The sequence below is a fragment of the Mobula birostris genome, chromosome 8 (genome assembly GCF_030028105.1).
Source record: "Mobula birostris isolate sMobBir1 chromosome 8, sMobBir1.hap1, whole genome shotgun sequence".
NCBI lineage: Eukaryota > Metazoa > Chordata > Chondrichthyes > Myliobatiformes > Myliobatidae > Mobula > Mobula birostris.
Genome location: NC_092377.1, coordinates 135,668,832 through 135,690,556, shown reverse-complemented (window position 1 = coordinate 135,690,556; position 21,725 = coordinate 135,668,832). Strand labels below are relative to the sequence as shown.

Sequence of the window (21,725 nt, the reverse complement as noted above, 5' to 3'; positions counted from 1 at the left end):
AGAAATTTCTCCAGATGTTCCTCTGTGCTTTCACGTCTGTCTCCATCAAATCAGAATTGTCTACGGCCCCTATTTAACAGATACGATATCATTTTCACCAGAGAGCTGCGTGCGCACGGCGCACTGCCATCTCCTCCCGCCTTTCTATATTGAATCCTATTGACACTTTCAGCAATTACAAAATTTCGGGAAGCAAAGTGCCCTGAGAATACTACCTGTGTGGTAGGGTGAGTCTGCAGACAAGACCACAGTACACACTTACTAAAATAAACATCCTATTTTTACATTAAGTACTAATTTTTGCAGAAGGTTTTAATGAGTTAAGGGTCTACTTCGTGTAACGTAGAACCAGGCTCTAAGCTATAGTAATTACATTTAGATGATAATAAAGTAAAAAGTCTGCTAAGATTATTGAGGCTTCTACAAAGCACACTGGTGAGCAATCAAAACTGAGTATTCAAACTAGGCAAATGTAAAGCCTGTTGCTAAAACAACGTTGTCAATGCTTACATAACTTGATCATAATAGGGCAAAAATAACTACAACCTTAACCCCTGTCTGTAACCCAAGGGACCCTGCTGTAACTGCAGCCAGTACACTCTCACTTTCTAAGAATAGAGTAGAAAGGTGTGGGGACAGAGTAAAGTAATGGGCTGAATACTAGAGGAGGTACCTCAAGCCGCAAACTAACAGCAATATTCCACTTTTCCATTTTCCATCAGTTGACTCTGAGTAGCAGAAAAATCCAACCTGGCTTTTCTAGCCTACCAAAAAATGTAAGACTGGGACACACATGCTAACTACATTAAAGCCAGACAGCTGAAGCCTTACATGGAAACATCAGCTGCTTCAGATGGCAAGCAGGGATGATAATGGGCAACAAAAAGCTTCCAGAAACCAGCAAGAGGCTGACTGACATGTAACACAATATTTGAAAGGGCTTTATAAGATGGTGAACATTCTGTGGGCGCAGGGGGATGATGATGGTACAAGAAGTAGGTCCCTTTTATGGTCAGGCCGATTGCAGGGTAAGTAACTCAAACTGCCTGCTCCTCTCTTTACGGAGAATTATGATTCAGTTCCGCTAATTTAATCACTTTCTTGAACTGTGCAGTGATGTTCATATCGTAATAGGAAATGAGTATCAGGGCTACAAAGCATTTCCTCAAACCCTTGCTGCTGCACGTTCCTCAGAATGTTTCTAACACCTGTCGGGCATTTTTACTGAGGTTGAAAAAGGAAACAAGGTTTTAATAAAGTTAAGAAATTTTACATTAGACGATGCAATAACTTGTAGATATACTGGCAACTTATAGTTTAGCCAAAACATGTCTCAAAAGAGTGTTGTTCTGACTGACATGATTGAAATATAGCCAGAGAAAAGGAAGTACAAATGAACACAATCAGATGTGATCGTTGTCATCTCAGCCTTTCCTCTAGCTACTGACGGATTGCAAAGACTGTAGGAGCAAGACATATTTCTAATCTGCGGCAGGCAAATCAGGCGTTACTGTTGTAAATCACAACACCCATGTGGTCAAATGTCATACAAGAGGGATTTGAGGGAGAACAAGGAAATCCGTGTAAGAGGACTTGGTGAAATGGGAGTGTCACATGGTCTAGGGCCTGTGCTGGTTTAGCACCAACAACAGACCTCATTATTATGATTCTGGGATGTTGATAAGCCTAGGAAATTGGAGATGTGCAGAGCACTGCACAAGTTAAATACAGAAGGAGAAAAGGAACTACAGTACATAAAATGCTGTAGTACCACAGTGCTTAAGTTACTGCACTAACTGTAACATTAAAACCCACTAGAGCCAGAGGACTTCATGAGAATCAGGAATTAAAAGTCAATTCCCATCAAGGTGACTATGATGCCAAAGGATTACTGAAAAAATTCACCTGGTTGCAAGCTGTTCCTCGGTGGGGGGGGGGGGGAATCTGCTGTCCTTCCCCAGTTTTACCAACATACAGTTCCAGACCCAACAATATGACTGACTCCTTAAATACTCACTGAAGAACAAAAAGAAATGAGCAATAACTAAACTGTGCAGATTTTCAAGTGATAAACATTCGAATTCACTAGCTAATTGGCTGGTGGAAACCGGCTCAACTAAAACTTTAAGGTGATTGAAATATTCTTAATAAAAACACTAGAGTCTGGGGCAAAGCAAGATACATGGATTATTTGGATTTTTTTTTGAAGTACTGCCTTAGGCAACGGACTATTTCAGATGCCATGATGCAGTTCTACAACTAACTGACAGAATTACCCAGCGTGTTTTCCTCCTGTCTCAACTGATAACCCTGGCCTCTGGAAGTAGGCACTTTCAGCACAGCCGACCATGGGTACAGTTCTACCCTCCTCTGCCGTTTCTTGGTCACTAACCAGAAACACTGATATAGTTTCTCTCTCTGTACAAATGCTATCTGACTTGCCAAGCATTTACAGCACTTTAACATTTATACCTACTGTATAACATTGACAACTGGGGTGAAAATTCGAACGGTTTGTTCACACAGAGTACACATCGTTCAGGGTACTTGATAGTCACCTTTCCATTCCCTCCCTCCCTCCCTCCCAAAAGAGAACAATCAAACCTTTAAAATCACATGTACATTTTAAAACATTATGCTTTCTGAATGGAGATGATGAGTGTTTGGACCGAGACGGGAAAAATTCTGTACAGGACTTGGCCCTAACTGACAAATCCTGACGTTACACAGCTAGGAGAAAATAATTGACTACACTTGGGGTAATTATTGTTACTAGTCATACTAAGTTTTTTCTTTGCAAATTATTACACAATATTCACAACAGCTAAATAATACGGTAAGCTTACCATTAAATAGATGTTCGAGTGAACCTAGTTCCTGGGTAGAGAACGGAGTGGATAATTTCATACTCTGCCACCCTTACTTGCATATTTCTACATGCCTCCTCAGAACATATCTACATAGGCTACCGTACTGAGATTAGATTCAAACTCCATATTTTGCCCAGTATTCAGTCACATTCTTGCCCAGGTTAGAGTTGAACCAATGACCCAGGCTCACACACCACTACAATACTAAGGAAGCACAGCTTTGTACAACCTTATGTAGAGCCTAGTGTCACTTTATGGGCATACAATCAATCTATGTATACAAGCTATCATATGTGTTTATATCTATTGTGCTTTATTATTATTATGTCCTTTACCTTTTTTTTTTGAGCTGTATCGGATAAAAAGTAACAATTATTTCATTCTCCTTACACTTGTGTACAGGAAATGACATTAAGCAATCTTGAATCTTGTTGTTAGTCATTTAAATCCAAACCCAAAGTACCTAATTTTTTTTTCTCATGCCTTTTCAAGAGAGAACATGTTGCACAAATACAGGGAAATAACGAGGAGGTAAATGGACCTGAGGAGTTTGCTGTCAGAAACCAGCATGGACTCAAAAGTCTGGTATGGCAGCCTTCTTTGTGCTATCAAATAACTAATTCAATTGTCTTTCTGAGCTGTCTGTGCATCTTGTATGTTGTCCCCACCCCATATCAGGTTAAATCCTCCCTCCATTGATAGATATTCTTTTCTGAAAGAAAATAATCCCAGTCTCTTCAAGACCAATTGAATGCCCCTTCCCCAGAACATCCAAAATCCCAGAACACTGGGATTTTCCCTGCCCATTTCTTCAGCCAAGTATTCCCTCACTCCTGTTTCTGGGCTCGGTAGTCTACAGTACCGTTAGTGATCCAAAGATTCTCACATTGGGCATGCTGTTCTTCAGTCCTTCTCTTCTAGTTCTTCTGAACTCTTTCAGGAACTCAATACCATTTCCAACATCTCTAAAATGCGTCACTTCATCTTGTAGTTCCTTGCTCTTGGAGGAAACAACTCAACACTTTTCAAACAGAACAAAGGATTTAGGGCACACTCTCTAACCACAAAAGTCCTTCAGAACTTCCATTGCATCCCTTATAACATAGCTCAAATTAAGTAGTTATGTTCCTGTTTATTCACAAGGTGTGTGGCATTGGAAGGCCAGTACTTTTTTTTGTAATTCAAATTTTTATTATTATTTATTCTTATTTTGCAAAGCAGCACAGCATGTCTTAGAGCAGATAGAGTACGGCATATTTACATAGTCCTCTCATGACAGGAAAACAAATAAAACTTAGAAACAGAAAGAAGTTCTAATTTGTTTAAATTAACATACAACCAAACTTGATCCCACGCGTCTTGCACTTTTCCCTCACTGCTAATTCTTCCCAACATGTGTTCATATGATGAAATCTTAATCATTTCCTCAGTCCATTTCTTCACAGTGGGACATCTGGGTTTTTTTCCAGTTTTGCAATATAATTCTTGCAGCTGTGATGAGAACCACCTTTAAAATAGTGAAATTGTCATTGTTTACATTAGATATCATTGTCCTATCACCCAGGAGACAAAGCCGTGGACACAAGGGTAGTGTGGAACCTGACCAATTCCCCAACAGATCAAGAACTTTACACCAAAATGGACGAACCATGGAACACTCCCAAATCATGTGAAAATATGTGCCCACCTCATTTTTACATTTCCAGCATAAATTACTATCAACAATCCCCATTTTGTAGAGTCTAGTTGGTGACCAATAATATCTGTGTATTATCTTATATTGAATAAATTTCCCCCTCACTTCCCTAATATGTCTACCCACATTTGATAAAATATTTGACCACTCATTATCCTCAATATCGCTTCCAGGACCCTTCTGCCATACTGCTTTGAGATTGTTACACAGTTCACTCACAGAGTGCTTGGACATTTTATAAAACACTGGTGCTTTATGAACTCCCTGTGGTAATGTGAAGTACTCAGTTAAAGGGTTACTTTGTGAGTCACCGCACTTAAATATGCAACTAACGCAAAGTCTTATTTGCAAATACTTCCAAAAATTCCCTTTATCTACGAAGTTATATTTCCTCTGCAAATCCACATATGACATAAAAATCCCATTCTCATCGAGATCACCTACTGTATTTACACCTTTAATCTTCCATTCCTTCCAGTACACTATTCTTTTCCCAATGCATATCTCAGGGTTATTCCAGAGCGAGGAGTATAACTGGTTTAAATGTGACATTCTGCAGGCTTTATGAATTGTACTCCACACACGCTTTGAGTGAGATAGTATAGGATTTAGGTTAGTCTTGTTTTCCACATGCTGTGAGAGGATGTTAAGGGGAGAATGTGGTGCAGCCAGGCTCCGTTCTGTAATTACCCAATCTAAATCAGCATCAGCCCTGTCCCAATGTTTAGCTAACTTGGTCATTTCAAAGGATAATTTATATGCCCTGACATCTGGTAGACTGAGCCCACCCATGTCCCTGGACATACACATCTTACTCATTTTAATTCTGAGCTTCTTCTTATCCCATAGAAAATCACTGATAATTTTGTTGTATTGCTTGTAGATCAAATCTGATATATTTAAAGGAAGCATCATAGAAAGAGTTAAACTGAGGTGCTATGACCATTTTAACTACATTGACTTTACCCCAGAGTGACAGTCTCAGTGGCCCCCACCTATCCAGATTATTTCTTATCCTACTCAATAATGGGTCATAATTTAAAGTAATTATTTCATCCAAATTCTGACTGAGTTTGACCCCTAGATACTTCATTCCAACTGGCACCCATCTGAAATTAAACTGAGATACTGAAAGTGAAAAACACATTTTTGACATTGGCATAGCCTCAGATTTATCGCAGTTGATTTTATAACCGGATACCTCAGAGTATAATTGAATTGTTTTCATTAGTGGGGGTAAGGAATTAGGAGGGTCACTAATCAGTAATAAAATATTACCAGCATATGACATCAGCTTATGCTCCTTTCCACCTCCCTTCATTCCCCTAACATTTGGATCTGCTCTAATCATGATTGCCAGCGGTTCCAAAAAAATCGTAAATAACAGTGTGGAGAGGGGGCAGCCCTGGTGTGTACCCCGTGAGATGTTGAAAAATGGGGATATGATACCATTTGTAATAACTGCAGCCTTAGGGTTTTTATACAAAATTCTAATCCATGATTTAAAGATAGAAAGGCCAGTACCTATTGTCAATCTGTAACTCCTAATCCAATTCAGAGGACACTTAAGACTCGATCATGGCACCGTAGGCCAGGAGTCACATGCAAACTAGATCTAAAATCCTCCCGGGAGAGGGGAGAAGATGGCGGTGCAATGACAGTGTGCGCGGCCACTTCGGTGATGAATATCTGTTATCTGTCAAGTAGGGGACCGTGCACAATTCTGATTTGATGGAGACGGACGTGAGAGCAAAGTGGAACATCTGGAAAACTTCTGAAATGCCTGCTTCACTGCCGCTGCTACTGTGTGGTAACCGGAATCTCCGGAGCTGAAGGCCCCGAAATCCTCGGCTTTGTGTGTTTCAGCGACCAGGGAGAGATCGAAGGCGCTCGGCAGGCTGTATCGGAGAGGATGGTCGGAAGCTCGGAGTTTTCGGACGGATGAACTCAGTGTCGGCTGCTTCCAATGCATCGGCAAGTTGACGGTGCCTGGAGGTTTATGGCAGGGAGTTTCTCCCTTTTGCCGCCTGCTATCGGGGACTCGGGAGTCGATCAACTGGGGACTTTAGAGATTTTTTTTTACTGTGCCCATGGTCTGTTCTTTATAAAATTATGATATTGCTTTGCACTGCTGTAACTATATGTTATAATTATGTGGTTCTGTCAGTGTTAGTCTTTGGTCTGTCTTGTTCTCTGTGATATCACTCCAGAGAAACATTGTATCATTTCTTAATGCATGTATGCATTTCTAAATGACAATAAAAGAGGACTGAGTGTTCTCATAATCTAATAAGGACAAGATTTCTTTCGCTAAAGTAACCAGATGATTTTCACAAAAATCCACTAGATCTGTGGCCTCCGTTACTGGCTCAGGCATGTTATTCCAAACTTTCTTTAATCAACCAGTAATCCAATTCATGGACCCCAAGCTGCACCGTTCCACTGGCACTCGGAAATATGAACCTTACATTTGTCCTGTGTCCTTTATTGGCCTGAGGGTCATACAAAATACTCGTGCATTTGTTTCACTGGTGGATTCAACCGATCTCAAAATGACCAAGGTAACAGATTCACAACTTGAAGTGAAGACGTACTGACATTCGCAGGGTACACCATGGCTCTCATTGCATTGTACAGACTGTTCCAAATGAAATTCAATAACGCTGTTACCAATTGCAACTATAAAACCAAACTATTTTTCATTAAAGGACATCCTCAAATATGCCTGTGTTCCACCTTTATTACCCAGATCCCAAGCAACATATAAATGTGTCTTTGAAAGTTTTTTTTAAATTAACACCAAACCATATGAAATCCTGAAGACAAAAGCTATTATCAGAGAGCAGCAAGCAATTTTATTGAACATAATTATAAATGAGATCAATTGGCTCAAATTCACAGGAATAAAGTAAACAAGAGCTCCTGGAAGAAAACAAAAATATCAATCGGGCTTCTCTCTCCAATTTCCAAATATTAACGACTTCAATATCTCAGCATTTCTCAAAGGTGCCTCTTATGTGGATACTGTCAAAACAGCACAAACAAGCAGCAGGTGAAAGCTTCACCTGGCAAATGAGATTGATAAATCCATGCAAAAAACGTGCTTTCACACAAATTAAATGATTTCAAGTCAACATCAAAGCTTCAAATCAAGATTAAATGATTGAAAATATGAATTTTTCTACCAGTCAAATTGGGGGTCTGCAGCAATTTCCTTTCTTTCAAACACATAAAATACTCAGCTCAATTGAGAACACCAGAGTGACCGAAACATCCATTTTATGATAAATATCGGTTTCTTGTACAACGTATGTGAAAGCATGCCGAAGACAGCAAGCTTGATCTTTAATGCAATTTGCATTTAAAATTCCCTTGCGATCTGCAATGCCTACATCAACATCAATGCTAATGTGCAAACTTAAAGTTAACAGAGCCTTGCAGAAATCCCATTCACCAGATAAAAGTGAAGTTGGGACCTGATTCTCAACTGTCCCAAAACCATGTGGTTTTCATTTAGTCGGCCCTCCTTATCCGGGGGGGGGGGGGGGGGGAGAGACTGGTTTCTGGGACCCCCCGCGGATACCAAAAAACGCGGATGCTCAAGTCCATTATATAAAATGACGCAGTATTTGCATATAACCTATGCACATCCTCCTGTATACTTTAAATGATCTCTAGATTACTTATAATACCTAATACAATGTAAATGCTATGTAAATAGTTGTTATACTGTATTGTTTAGGGAATAATGACAAGAAAAAAATGCTCAAACGAGTGCCAGAGAGAGATCTTCGGGTTTTCATGATCCGCGGCTGGTTGAATCCATGCATGCGGAACCCGCGGATAAGGAGGGCCGACTATATTTAGAGATAAAAGGCCTTTCCAGCTCAGTAAACCCACGCCATCCAATTACACATATATGACCAATTAATCTACTAACCCATACATCTTTGGAACGTGGGAGGAAACTCATGTGGTCATTAGATTAGATTAGATTATGAGGACACTCAGTCCTCGTTTATTGTCATTTAGAAATGCATGCATTAAAAAATGATACAATATTCCTCTGGTATGATATCGCAGAAACACAAGACAGACCAAGACTAAAACTGACAAAAATCACTTAATTATAACATATAGTTACAACAGTGCAAAGCAATACCGCAATTTGATAAGAGCAGAGCATGGGCACAGTAAAAAAAAAAGTCTCAAAGTCCTGATAGCCCAACATCTTACGCAGACGGTAGAAGGAAGAAACTCTCCCTGCCATGAGCTTCCAGCGCCGCAAACTTGCCGATGCAGCATCCTGGAAGCATCCGACCGCAGTCCGACTCTGAGTCCCTCTGAAAACTTCAAGCCTCCGACCAGCCCTCCGATACTGAGCACCATCTCTGCCGAGCGCTTCGACCCTGGCCCCAGCTGCCAAGCAACAGGCAAAGCCGAGGACTCGGGGCCTTCCCCTCCGGAGCTTTCGGATCACACAGTAGCAGCAGCAGCGAAGCGGGCATTTCAGAAGTTTCACCAGATGTTTCTCCGTGCTCTCACGTCTGCCTCCATCAAATCAGAATTGCACAGGGCCTCCTACTTGACAGATTACAGATATTCATCACTGGAGAGGCCGTGCGCGCTGCATCACACCACTATCTTCTCCTCCTCCCATGATGGTCATGGGGAGAGTGTTCGAATTCCTTACAGAGAGTAACAGAATGAAACCCTTGATGGTCATGGGGGGGGAGTGTTCGAATTCCTTACAGAGAGTAACAGAATGAGACCCTTCATCAGGACTAATGGAAAAAAGAGATAGTAAGAGATTTGAAAGTGGCAGGGGGAGGGGAGACTCGAAATGATAGAAGACAGGAGGGGATGAAGCCAAGAGCTGGAAAGTCGATTGGCAAAAGGGATACATGGGGGAGTATCACAGGACGGAAGGCCTTGGAAGAAAGAAAGGAACAAATGCTACACCTGCCCTTACACTTCCTCCCTTCCCATCATTCAAGGCCCCAACTCACCTGGGGTGATATACTATGTCCGGTGCTCCCGGTGTGGCCTTCTATATATTGGTGAGACTGGACGCAGACTGGGAGACCGTTTCGTTGAGCACCTATGCTCTGTCCGCCAGAGAAAGCAGGATCTCCCAGTGGCCACACATTTTAATTCCACGTCCCATTCCCATATGTCAATCCATGGCCTCCTCTACTGTCGAGATGAAGCCACACTCAGGTTGGAGGAACAACACCTTATATTCTGTCTCGGTAGCCTCCAACCTGATGGCATGAACATTGATTTCTCTAACTTCCATTAATGCCCCTCCTCCCCTTCTTAACCCCATCCCTATTTATTTATTTATTTAATAATTTTTTTTTTCTTCTTCTCTTCTCTCTCTCCTTCTCACAATAACTCCTTGCCTGTTTTCCATCTTCCTCTGATACTCCACTCCGCCTTTTTTTCTTCCAAGGCCTTCCATCCTATGATACTCCCCAAACTCTAGCCTTGTATCCCTTTTGCCAATCAACTTCCCAGCTCTTAGCCTCATCCCTCCCTCTCCTGTCTTCTATCATTTTGGGTCTCCCCCTCCCCCTCCCACTTTCAAATCTCTTACTATCTCTTTTCTCCGTTAATCCTGATGAAGGGTCTTGACCCGAAACGTCGACAGTACTTCTTCCTATAGATGCTGCCTGGCCTGCTGCGTTCCACCAGCATTTTGTGTGTGTTGCTTGAATTTCCAGCATCTGCAGATTTTCTCGTGGTTCAGGAGACTGATGGTTGAAAGGAAATAACTGTTTCTGAACCTGGTAGTGTGGACCTAAGGCTCCTTTACCTCCTTCCCGATGGCAGCAGAGAGAAGAGTGCATGGCCTCGATGATGGATGCAGCTTTCTCGTGGCAGTGCTCCTTGAAGATGTGTGCAATGGTGGGGAGAGCTTTTCCTGGGATGGACTGAACTGCATCCTCCTCTTTTTGCAGGCTTTCCCATTCATGGGCATACCAGGCCATGATGCAACCAGTCAGGATACTCTACACTGTGCATCTATAGACGTTTGTCAAAGTTTTAGATGACATGCCAAATCTGTGCATGTCACCTAAAGCAGGGGAGCTACAAGAGTGGTACAAGTGTCAATCAATTTGGAGTCATATATAAACTAAAGATTTCTGACCCCAAAGGAAGAATGGCAGAGGTACGGCAATGTCTCATGGCTCCAACGAATCAGGTTCAACCCTGACATACAGTGCTACTCCTGTGGAGTTTCCATGTTCTCCCGATGACTGTGCAGGTTTCCCCCAGTACTGTGGTTTCTTCCTGCATCTTAAAAGGTATTTTGTTAGTCTCTTTATTGTTCTTTCTTTTTCAATCTTTTTATTAATTTCGAAGTATAGAAACAAAACATAGCAATAATACAAATAGTAGGAGAGATATTGTTACACTTAAGAAAAGTAATTGTACAATGAAATAGTGTAAGTTAACAAAGCTCCCAATCATGTAAAACTGACAACGGATAATACAAATCAAAAAAAAAACTGAAAAAAAATCATGAAAAAGAAAAAAAACAAAACCAAAAAAAACCCCATCCCCAAAGAAAAACAGAATTAATCAACTAAACTAAAAGACTTGGGCAAAACTAACAACTTAAAAATGGAAAAGAAGAAAACCTTAGTGCCGACGACTCCATTCCCCTCCAACAACAGTACAGAGAGATAAAACAAGTTTGGAAATGATCAAATTACATCAAATGAAAATGCTGAATGAATGGCCTCCAAGTTTTTTCAAACTTAATGGAAGGGTCATAAACTGTACTTCTAATTTTCTCCAAATTCAAACACACCATAGTTTGTGAAAACCAATGAAATACCTTAGGAGGGTTAATCTCTTTCCAATTCAACAAAATGGACCTTCTAGCCATTAAAGTAAGAAATGCAATCATCCTTCGTGATGAAGAGGTTAAATTATTTAAGTCTATCATTGGTAGTCCAAAGATAGCAGTAATTGGATGAGGTTGTAAGTCTATCCTTAGGACCGTTGAAATAAAATCAAAAATATCTTTCCAATATTTCTCCAACAAAGGACATGACCAAAACATGTGGGTTAAAGAAGCTATCTCGAAATGACATGTCACATATTGGATTAATATAAGAGTAATAACGAGATAGTTTATCTTTGGACATATGAGCCCTGTGCACTACTTTAAACTGTATCAACCTATGCTTAGCACATACAGAGGATGAATTCACCAAGTGAAGAATTTTTTCCCATTTCTCAGTCAGAATATTAATCTCAAGTTCTCTTTCCCAGTCAGCTTTAATTTTATTAGAAGCATCAGGACATAAGTTCATAATTATATTATATATAATTGCTACTACACTTTTCTGAGAGAGATTTAAATCTAAGATTTTTTCCAAAATGTCCATTGGATATGGGTATGGAAAATTAGGGGAAACAGTAATTAAAAAGTTTCTAATCTGTAAATATCTAAAAAAGTGAGATCTGGGTAAATTATATTTATTAGAGAGTTGATCAAAAGACATAGAACAATTATCCAAAAATAAATCGCGAAAAGATATTATACCTTTGGTTTTCCAATCAAAGTAAGCTTGATCCATCGTGGAAGGTTGAAAAAGAAAATTTGATATCATGGGACTTGCTAGAATAAATTGATTAAACCCAAAAAATCTTCGGAATTGAAACCATATACGTAAAGTATGCTTAACTATTGGGTTATTCATTTGTTTATATAACTTAAAAGAAGGAAAAGGAAGTGAAGTTCCTAAAACAAAACCCAAGGAAAACCCTTGTAATGAATTAGATTCAAGATTTACCCAATGAGGATTTAAAGATACGTCCAAATCTCGTAACCAAAATTTTAAATATCGAATATTAATTGCCCAGTAATAAAATCTAAAATTCCGGAGGGCGAGCCCCCCTCCTTTTTAGATTTCTGTAGGTACCTTTTTACCTAACCTAGGATTTTTATTTTGCCAAATATATGAGGAAATTTTTGAATCTACGTTATCAAAAAAAGATTTTTTGGAAATATATACAAAAATTTGGGCAAAATGATAATCTTAATAGCATTAATCCGACCAATCAAAGACAAAGAGATTGGCGACCATTTGGTAAATAAAAGTTTAATCTGATCAATTAAAGGTAAAAAATTAGCTTTAAATAAATCTTTATTTTTTTTGTAATTGTTATCCCTAAATATATAAATGAATCAGTAACCAATTTAAATGGTAAACGTCCATAAGTAGGTACATGCTTATTTAAAGGGAATAATTCACTCTTATTAAGATACAATTTGTAACCAGAGAAGTTACTAAATTGAGCTAACAGATCTAAGCAGGAATTGACTTCTCCGGGTTAGAGATATATAACAACAAATCATCTGCATATAATGATAATTTATGTATTTCGTTTCCACGGGTAATACCAATAATATTTGGCGAGTCACGAATAGCAATTGCTAAAGGTTCAAGAGCAATATTGAATAGTAAAGGACTAAGAGGGCAACCTTGCCTAGTGCCACAAAAAAGATGAAAAAAAGATCTATAATTATTTGTACAAACCGAGGCTACCGGGGAGTAGTATAACAATTTAATCCAAGATATAAATGTCAAATTAAAATTAAATTTCTCAAGAACATTAAATAAATAAGGCCATTCAACTCTGTCAAAGCCTTTCTCAGCATCTAAAGAGATAATACATTCCGGGGTAGTAAATGAGGGGGTATAAACAATATTCATTAACCTCCTAATATTAAAGGATGAATAGTGATTTTTAATAGATCCGGTTTGATCCATAGAAATAATTTGAGGTAACACCTTCTCCAATCTAGTTGCTAGAATTTTTGAAAAAATTTTAGAGTCTACATTCAGAAGAGATATCGGTCTGTATGATGCACAACCAGTAGGATCTTTATTCTTTTTAAGAATTAAGGAAATAGAGGCTTCGTAAAACGATTGTGGTAATTTACCTAAACTGATTGCTTCCTTGAATATTCTAGACAACTTAGAAGAAAGAATGGAGGAAAAAAATTTTAAAAATTCCACTGTAAACCCATCCAGACCGGGTGCTTTACTGGAATTCAATGATGAGATTGCAGTTATTATTTCTTCCTCTGAAATGGAAGTTTCTAATGATAGGGACTCTTCGGTCGATAATTTCGGAAAACTCAATTTACCTAAAAAAATCATGCATGAAATTAGAATCATGAGGAAAATCAGAGTGATATAAAGAAGTATAAAATTCTTGAAAGGTTTGGTTTATCCCAACATGATCAACTGTGAAGGTATCATCCTGTTTGCGAATCTTAGTAATTTGACGTTTAACCGAATCAAATTTCAATTGGTTGGCCAGTAATTTACCCGATTTATCGCTATGAATATAAAAATCACTTCTAGTTCTCATTAATTGATTTTCAATCGAGGATGTTAATAATAAGCTCTGTTCCAATTGGAGTTCAACTCTGTGTTTGTACAGCTCCTTACTGGGAGAAATAGCATATTTTTTATCGACTTCTTTAATTTTATCAACCAACAAAAGTATTTCATTGTTAATACGTCTTTTCAAACCGGCCGAATAGGAAATAATCTGACCACGAATATAAGCTTTAAAGGCGTCCCAAACAGTTCCATTGGAAACTTCTTCCATAGTATTAGTTGAAAAGAAGAAATCAATCTGCTCCTTTATAAATTTGACAAAGTCCTGATCTTGAAGCAAAATAGGGTTAAATCGCCATTGTCTGCTAGTACAAGAGGTGTCCATTAACTTGATGGAAAGTTTCATTGGAGCATGATCTGAAATAACAATACTGTCATAATTACAATCAACTACATATGGAATCAAACGAGAGTCAATCAAGAAATAATCAATTCGAGAAAAAGAACGATGAACATGTGAAAAAAAGGAGAATTCCTTATCATTAGGATGTGGAAATCTCCAAATTTCTGAAATCCCAGAATCCAACATAAAAGAGTTAATAATAGTAGCCGACTTATTCGGTAAAGCCCAACTAGCTATGGATCTGTCCAACATGGGATTCAAACATAAATTAAAATCACCGCCCATTATCAACATATACTCGTTTAAGTTAGGAAAGGAAGTGAATAAGTGTTTAAAAAATTCAGGATAATCCACATTTGGAGCGTAAACATTAACCATAGCGACCTTTTTATTAAAAAGTACCCCAGTAATTAACAGCAATCTGCCATTAGGATCTGAAATAATGTCTTGATGAATAAATGTAATTGAAGGATCAATAAAAATTGAAACGCCTTTAATTTTGGCTTGAGCATTTCAGTGGTATTGTTGTTCTTTCCAAAACTTAAAGAAGCGTTGATTGTCCTCTTTCCTTACATGAGTCTCTTGTGCAAAAATAATATGAGCATTCAGTCTTTGGAACACTTTGAAAACCTTTTTCCGTTTTATTGGATGGTTTAAAGCATTTGTATTCCAAGAGACAAAATTAATAGCATGAGCCATAATTGAGAATTAACCCTTTGGTGAGTAAGGGGTTAACCATAATGTGAGCTCATGAAATCAGAAGAGGAATACATGATTAGAGAGGAACCGGAAATCTCGACACTGCGGACATCTTTGTAGTTCTGAATCAGCCCAATAGAAAAAATTAGAAAAGAAAAAGACTATCCCCTCCCCCAACCCCAAGAACCCCGAACTAAGCCAAAAAAGGCTGAAGAAAGCTCTAGCTAAAACTAATTCTAACCCCATTTCTGCAGGGGGCAACTCCAAAAATATATGTTAAATAGGTGACCTCCCAGAGACTAATATATGTAAAAAATAACCAATATAATAATTAGTCTACATTACTAAAATATATGAAATAAAAAAAACTTAGTCAATACGTATAATTAGTTATAGACGAGTAAATAAAAAATCACTTCCAAAAGGAAAAAAAGGATTACGGGAAGAAGAAGCATAAGAAGATGGCGTCCCGAAAAAAAACAAAGGAGGTTATACAAAGAGAAAGACAAGTCGCCATTTTAATTATGCAAAAACCAAAAATAGGAAACATATAACTAAAAATGATCGTCGGATCAGATCATTAATGATAACGAGAAAGGAAAAGTTAAAACAAAAGGTTAACTAAAGGAAAATGATGTTATTCACAGGAGATAAGTATTCTATATAAGTTATAGAACAACAACTATAGTAATAAACTAAGAACAAAAATCTTGGACTTATAAAAAACCTTCATCGCACGGTAGTAAAAGATTTATTTTAAAAAAACACCAGAAAGGAAAAAAAAATTGGTGCTGGAAGCACCCGACACAGATGAAGAGAGGGTGTCTGTATCAGATGGGAAATTATCATCCAAAAAGCTTCGAGCGGCAGTTGTAGAGTGGAAGACACGACGATTTCCATCGGGAAGAGAGATTCTGAGACGTGCAGGATACAATAGTGCCAGTTTGAGTTTTTTTGATAGCATTCCGACAGTAGAGGTTTAAAAGTCAGTCGTTCTTTCATCACTTCAGGACTGTAATCTTGAACTATCCTGAAGGAATGCTGACGATACTTGATCACCCCTTGTCGACGAGCAGTCTGGAGAAGCTGTTCTTTAACATTGACATAATGGAAACGAAGAATAACTGGTCTGGGTTTGGAAACAGCCGCTGCCGACTTTATCCACGGTATACGATGGGCGCGGTCGAGTAATGGAGGATCGTTGGGAAAACTGAACCAAACGAATCCTTTAAAAGTTGAGCAAAGAATATTGCAGGGTCTCCAACCTCAACATCCTCGGGTAAGCCAATTAAACGTAAGTTTTGTCTTCTCGATTAGTTCTCAAGATCAATAACTTTGGATTTAAGTTGTTGGAGTTGTTTAGTAGTCGAAGCTAGATTCTTCTCTAAGATCTCAACTTTTGTGTCCGTCTTCTGAGATTTAGTATCCAGTTCAGAAATTTTTGCATCGTGTTTTTGAACATCAGAATCCAGGGATTTCAAAGAATCCCTGATTGATTTTAAATCTTCATTGAGGCTTTGACGATGTTGTTCAAATTGAGCAGTTAAACTTTCAGATAGTTTTATCCGATGCTGCTCAAACATTTCCTCCATAACTTCGTAAGTTAATTCCGTTTGTTTGGAATCACCTTTCTTCTTTCCTCCGTTCCCATTAGCGTCTTTCCCATCTTTAGTTCTAGATCTCGTACTCATTTCTCTAAGCACGAAAGTTACAGTTGACAAAATGAAATCAATTAATCAGTAAATCAAGATGATAAAGTAAATCTTCTGGTGTACTTAAAGTTGATTAGATCAAGGAGGTCATAGGTTAAAAAAAGGATAACGGGAATGGAGCGAAGCCAAAGAGACGACCTCACTCCATGAGCGCTCCCTGCAGAATCCAGTCTCTTTATTGTTTCCTTCTTTATAATCGTACCGTTAGAGCAGTAGGGATGGCAGGCAGGATGGTGGAACACTCGTCTTGCGGGACGTGGGAAGGCAGGGAGACCTCCTCCAGCTGCAGCTTCTAACACTGCCTCCACATTAAGGAGTTGCAGCTGGAACTGGATGAACTCCAGATCATTTGGGTGGCTGAGGGGGTGACAGACAGGAAACGTAGAGAGGTAGATCCACCCAAAGTGCAGAACACAGGAAATTGGGTGACAATTAAGAGGATGAAAGGGGTTAAAAAGCCAATGCAGGTTACCCCTGTGGTCATCCTTCTCAACAATAGGTATACTTTGGTTACTGTTCGGGGTTGGAGGGGCGGTGGAGGGGAAAAATGAACCAGCTGAGGAAAATCACACTAGGCTACATCCACACTAGACTGGATAATTTTGAAAACGCCGGTTTCACGTAAAAACGATAGGCGTCCACACGAGGCGTTTTTGAAAATACCTCTGTCCACATTAAAATGGGTATTTGGGCGAATCTCCTCCTACTGGGCATGTGCAGGACACATCGACAGAATTCACCCGCTTCGACGAGTACGCCCGACTCTAACAGTTTGGACCAAGCAACCCTAATGCGTGCTTGTCTGGTTACAGACTAGAAAAACTTAAAAGGAAATTACCAAACGATGGACAGCTGTTGGCTCTCGCGCGGGAGGACCTAAAACTAAAAAAAAACAAATACTGGAGCGTATGGAGGCAACCGACAGGGAGTTCATGGACAGTATGACCCAGCTGACGACGAACATTGAAAAACTGACTAACTCTGTTGCAGAGGGATTTGCAATGATGAGGAATATGATGGCTCTCCTCCAGTACTTTTCACCGCCACAATACCAGCCTCACAGCCACTACAATAGCTACACATACGGACACACAGACCTCTGGGTGGCCCCACCAACATCATCCCCACTCCCACAGAGGGGTCATCCTGGAAACATTTCCTACGGCCATAGTCCCTTCACGACAGGGACGACAGCTACAACTAAATGCAATAAGGCTTGTTACTGAGCTAAAGTGAAATTTGCTGTTACCTCATTTATTTGCCTTTACTTTTGCCATGTCTTTCTGTATTATTTTGCTGTATTTAACATGTGCAATAAAATGAGTTACTGGGCAAAAGTGATGTTATTTTTACCCAAGTAAAAGTGAAACTTACAATTTTCCTTTTTTGGCCTTAACATTTTCACATCTATGCCAAACTTAAAAATGACATTTTGGAAGTAGTGACAATTGCACCTGTTGAATGTTTGCACAAGCAGTACATTAATAAAGCACCTTGTTAAATGTATAAAACATGTCTGCATCAATGTTGTCTTGTATTTCCATACAATGTTACAATAGGCTGTTACATATCTATTGTCAGAGAAGTACTTGCATAAATAGGTAAACCACCTCCATACAAGGAAGGGCAGAAAACAGGGCAAAGTGAGTATACTTATTTATTCAGTATTCATTAAGTTATGGGTCAAAGTATTTGGTGAGTACATTTCTAACTCCTCTGGCTTCAGTCTCGTTGCCCTCTGTTCTGAAATTGTTAGGTTATGTGGGGGTTTGAAATTAACGTAGACAATAAAGTAAACAACACACGCATGAAGCCGTCCGTCATTGTTGTTGTGGCGTTGGAGATTGCGTCCAAGAAAACAATGAAATGCTGCGCTGCCGCCACCACCTGTTCTGGCACGTCATGTCAGCATTTTATAAAAGAGCCGGTTATCCCTTACACACTACACCGGACATTAGGCGTTTTCAGAGCGTTTTTGAAAAGCTCCATTTTGGGGGAGGAAAACGCCGTTTCAGTGTGGACGGAGGGTCAAAATGAAGAGAAAAAGTTTTGGTTACGGATTTATCTGGTCTAGTGTGGACGTAGCCTGTGTCTGGTTCTGTGGCTTAGCTAGGAAGTGGGAAGCAGCAGCAAGCTATGGTGATATGCGATTTGTTTGTTAGGGGAACAGAAGGGAGGTTCTGTGGATGAAAATGAGATTTCCAAATGGTACATTAACTCCTGGGTGCCAGATTGCGGGACATCTTAGATCGACTCCTCCTCAACATTCTAAAGTGGGAGGGTGAGCAGCCACTCGTGGTCCATATAGGTACCAATAGAAGAGGGACAAGTTTCTGCAAAGTGAGCTCAGGGAGTTAGGTGCTAGGTTAAAGGACAGGACCTCCAGGGTTGTGATCTCAGGATTGCTACTCATGCCACGTGCTAGTGAGGCCAGATCATACAGCTTAACAGGTGGCTAAGGAATTGGTGTAGGAGAGAGGGCTTCAGATTTTTTTGGATCATTGGGTTCTCTTCCAGAGAAGGTGGGACTTGTACAAAGGAGACGCTCTTCACCTAAACTGGTGGGGAACTAAAGGCTGATTTATACTTCGGCGTCAAATTGACGCCGTAGGTACAGCATAGCCGCGTACCCTATGCCGTAGCCTGACGCACACCTCTCCCAAAATGTAACTACGTGTCACGGCAACGCAGACCGCAACAACTATGATTGGTCCGCTTGGTAGCATCGCATTTCCTCCTACAGTGCAATAGCTTCCCATTGGGAGACTGAAGGGCAGGGAAAGAATTCTGGCTGCAATGCTTTCCATAAAGCTTTACAGACCTCTGAAATTATGGAGGACACATTTCGCTTTTACAAAAAATGACGCTCGCTTTAAACTTGTTTACCCCGACCATGAAGCCTTGCATGGGCAGGTGTGTGCGCATGCGTGATGTGCGCGAATTGCAGAGCGACACAGACACACCAACGCACAAGTATAAATACTCACAACGGCGTTGCCCACTTGCATAGGCTATGGCGCAAGCTTAACTCAAGTATAAATCAGCCTTAATATGCTAGCAGGAAGGTTTGCTAGTACTACATGGGGGGTGGGGTGGAGGGTTTAAACTAGAGATGCAGGGGGAAGGGAACCAGTGTGCTAGAACAAATAGTAGAGTGTTTGTGAAGACAGATGTTGTTAAGACTCATACAAAGTAAGGACTCAAAAGGTTGAGCATAGTGGGAGTAATTTTCTGAGTTGTGTATATTTCAGTGCAAGAAGTAGTGTAGGAAAGGTAAATGAGCTCACGGCATGGATCAAAACCTGGAATAATGATATTGCAGCTATCACTGAGACTTGGATGCAGGAGGAGCAGGACTAGCAGCTCAGTATTCCAGGATTCCATTGTAATAGAGTGGGAGAGATTAAATGGGGAAAGGTGGCATTACTAGTCAAGGAAAATGTCAAGGCAGTGCTCAATCAGGACAGATCAGAGAACTCACCTAGAGGCTTTACAAGTGGAACTGAGAAATAAGAAAGGGATGACCATGTTAATGGGTCTATATTAAAGACCACCCAATAGTTCACTGGATTTAGAGAAACAAATCTGTAGAGAGATCACAGATTGTTGCAAGAAACACAAGGTTATGACTTTACCTTTCCACATATTGACTGGGACTCCCATACTGTAAAAGGACTAGATAGAATGGTTTGTCAAAGTTCCCTTAATCAGTACATAGAAGTCGCAATGATAGATTGTGCAGTACTTGATGTCCTATTAGGAAATGGGATAGGGCAGGTGATAGAAGTTTGTGTAGAGGAACACTTTGCATCTAGTGATCATAATGCCATTAGTTTCAAGGTAATTACGGGGAAGGACAGGTCTGTTCCTCTGGTTAAGATACTAAATTGGAGAAAGGCCAATTTTGATGTTATCAGAAAGGATCTGGCAGGAGTGGATTGGGACAGGCTGTTTTCTGGCAAAGGTGTACTTGCTAAGTGGGAGGTCTTCAAAAGTGAAATTTTGAGAGCACCAAGCTTGTATGTGCTTGTCAGATTAAAGGGCAGGAATAACATGTTTATGGAACCTTGGCTTTCAAGAGATATTGAGGTCCTGGTTAACAAAAAAAAAAGGAGGTGCATAGCAGGTACAGATGGATAGGAACAAGTTAAGTACTTGAGGTAATAAATACAAGAGGAATCATAAAGAAAGAAATCAGGAGGGCTAAAAGAAGGGGTGAGGTTGCTCTAGCAGACAAGGTGAAGCAAAGTCCTAAGGGCTTCTATAGATACCCTATGGTAAGAGCAAGGGACAAAATTGGTCCTCTGAAAGATCAGAATGGTAATCCACACATGGCGCCAAAACAGATAGGAGAGATTGTAAATGGATTTGTTGCATCTTGGGAAATGGACACAGAGTCTATAGAAGCGAGGTCATGGACCCTGTACAGATTACAGAGGAGGAGGTGTTTGCTGTCAAGGCAAATTAGAGTGGACAAATCCCCAGGGCCTGGCAAGGTGTTCCCTCCGAACTTGTGGGAGGCAAGTTCATAATTTCCAGAAGACCTAGCAGAGATATTTAAATCTTACTTAGCAACAGGTGAGCTACTGGAAAATTAGATGATATCTAATGTTGTTCGACAGTTTAAGAAGGGCTCTAAGAGTAAAGCAGGGAATTACAGACAGGTTAGTGTTGGGAAAGTGACTGGAGGGTGTTCGAAGGGACCGGATACATGAGTATTTGTATAGAAAGGAACTGATTAGGAATAGTCAACATGGCTTTGTGTGTGATAGGTCATGTCTGACCAATTTTATAGAGTTTTTTTTAGGAAATTACCAGGAAACTTGACGAAGGCAAGTTGATGATGTCATCTACATGGACTTTAGCGAGGCTTTTGACAAGGTTGGTCAAGAAGGTTCAGTCACTTGGCATTTAGGATGAGTTAGTAAATTGGATTAGACATTGGCTTTGCAGAAAAGGCCAGAGAGTGGTAGT

At 39.8% G+C, this 21,725-nt stretch overlaps 1 protein-coding gene and 2 long non-coding RNA genes across 9 annotated transcripts in view; 2 read left to right on the top strand and 1 right to left on the bottom strand.

The window, feature by feature from the left end:
* LOC140201744 (uncharacterized) overlaps positions 1-6,760 on the top strand; it is a 28,647-nt gene extending 21,887 nt beyond the window's left edge. For 2 of the 3 annotated variants that reach the window (XR_011886948.1, XR_011886947.1), the window contains 2 exons: positions 3,363-3,455; positions 6,274-6,760. This is a non-coding gene — a long non-coding RNA (uncharacterized lncRNA). Of the gene's footprint in view, positions 1-3,362; positions 3,456-6,270 lie in introns of all 3 variants that reach the window. The other variant, XR_011886949.1, reaches the window with a different exon arrangement.
* The window catches only part of gins4 (GINS complex subunit 4 (Sld5 homolog)), a 50,332-nt gene that overhangs the window by 1,604 nt on the left and 27,003 nt on the right, over positions 1-21,725 (bottom strand). Inside the window, exons 8-9 of one of the 5 annotated variants that reach the window (XR_011886945.1) lie at positions 4,207-4,377; positions 1,906-2,016 (exon numbers count right to left, since the gene is read on the bottom strand). The exons of 1 other annotated variant lie outside the window; for it this stretch is intronic. The gene's annotated coding sequence lies outside the window, so the exon portion shown is untranslated. Of the gene's footprint in view, positions 1-1,905; positions 2,017-4,057; positions 4,378-10,180; positions 14,355-21,725 lie in introns of those variants that run through there. 3 more of the 5 variants (XR_011886946.1, XM_072266355.1, XM_072266358.1) reach the window with 3 other exon arrangements.
* Positions 10,600-18,019, top strand: LOC140201745 (uncharacterized). Its single transcript, XR_011886950.1, has 3 exons — positions 10,600-10,877; positions 16,050-16,318; positions 17,564-18,019. It is a non-coding gene; the product is annotated as an uncharacterized lncRNA (long non-coding RNA).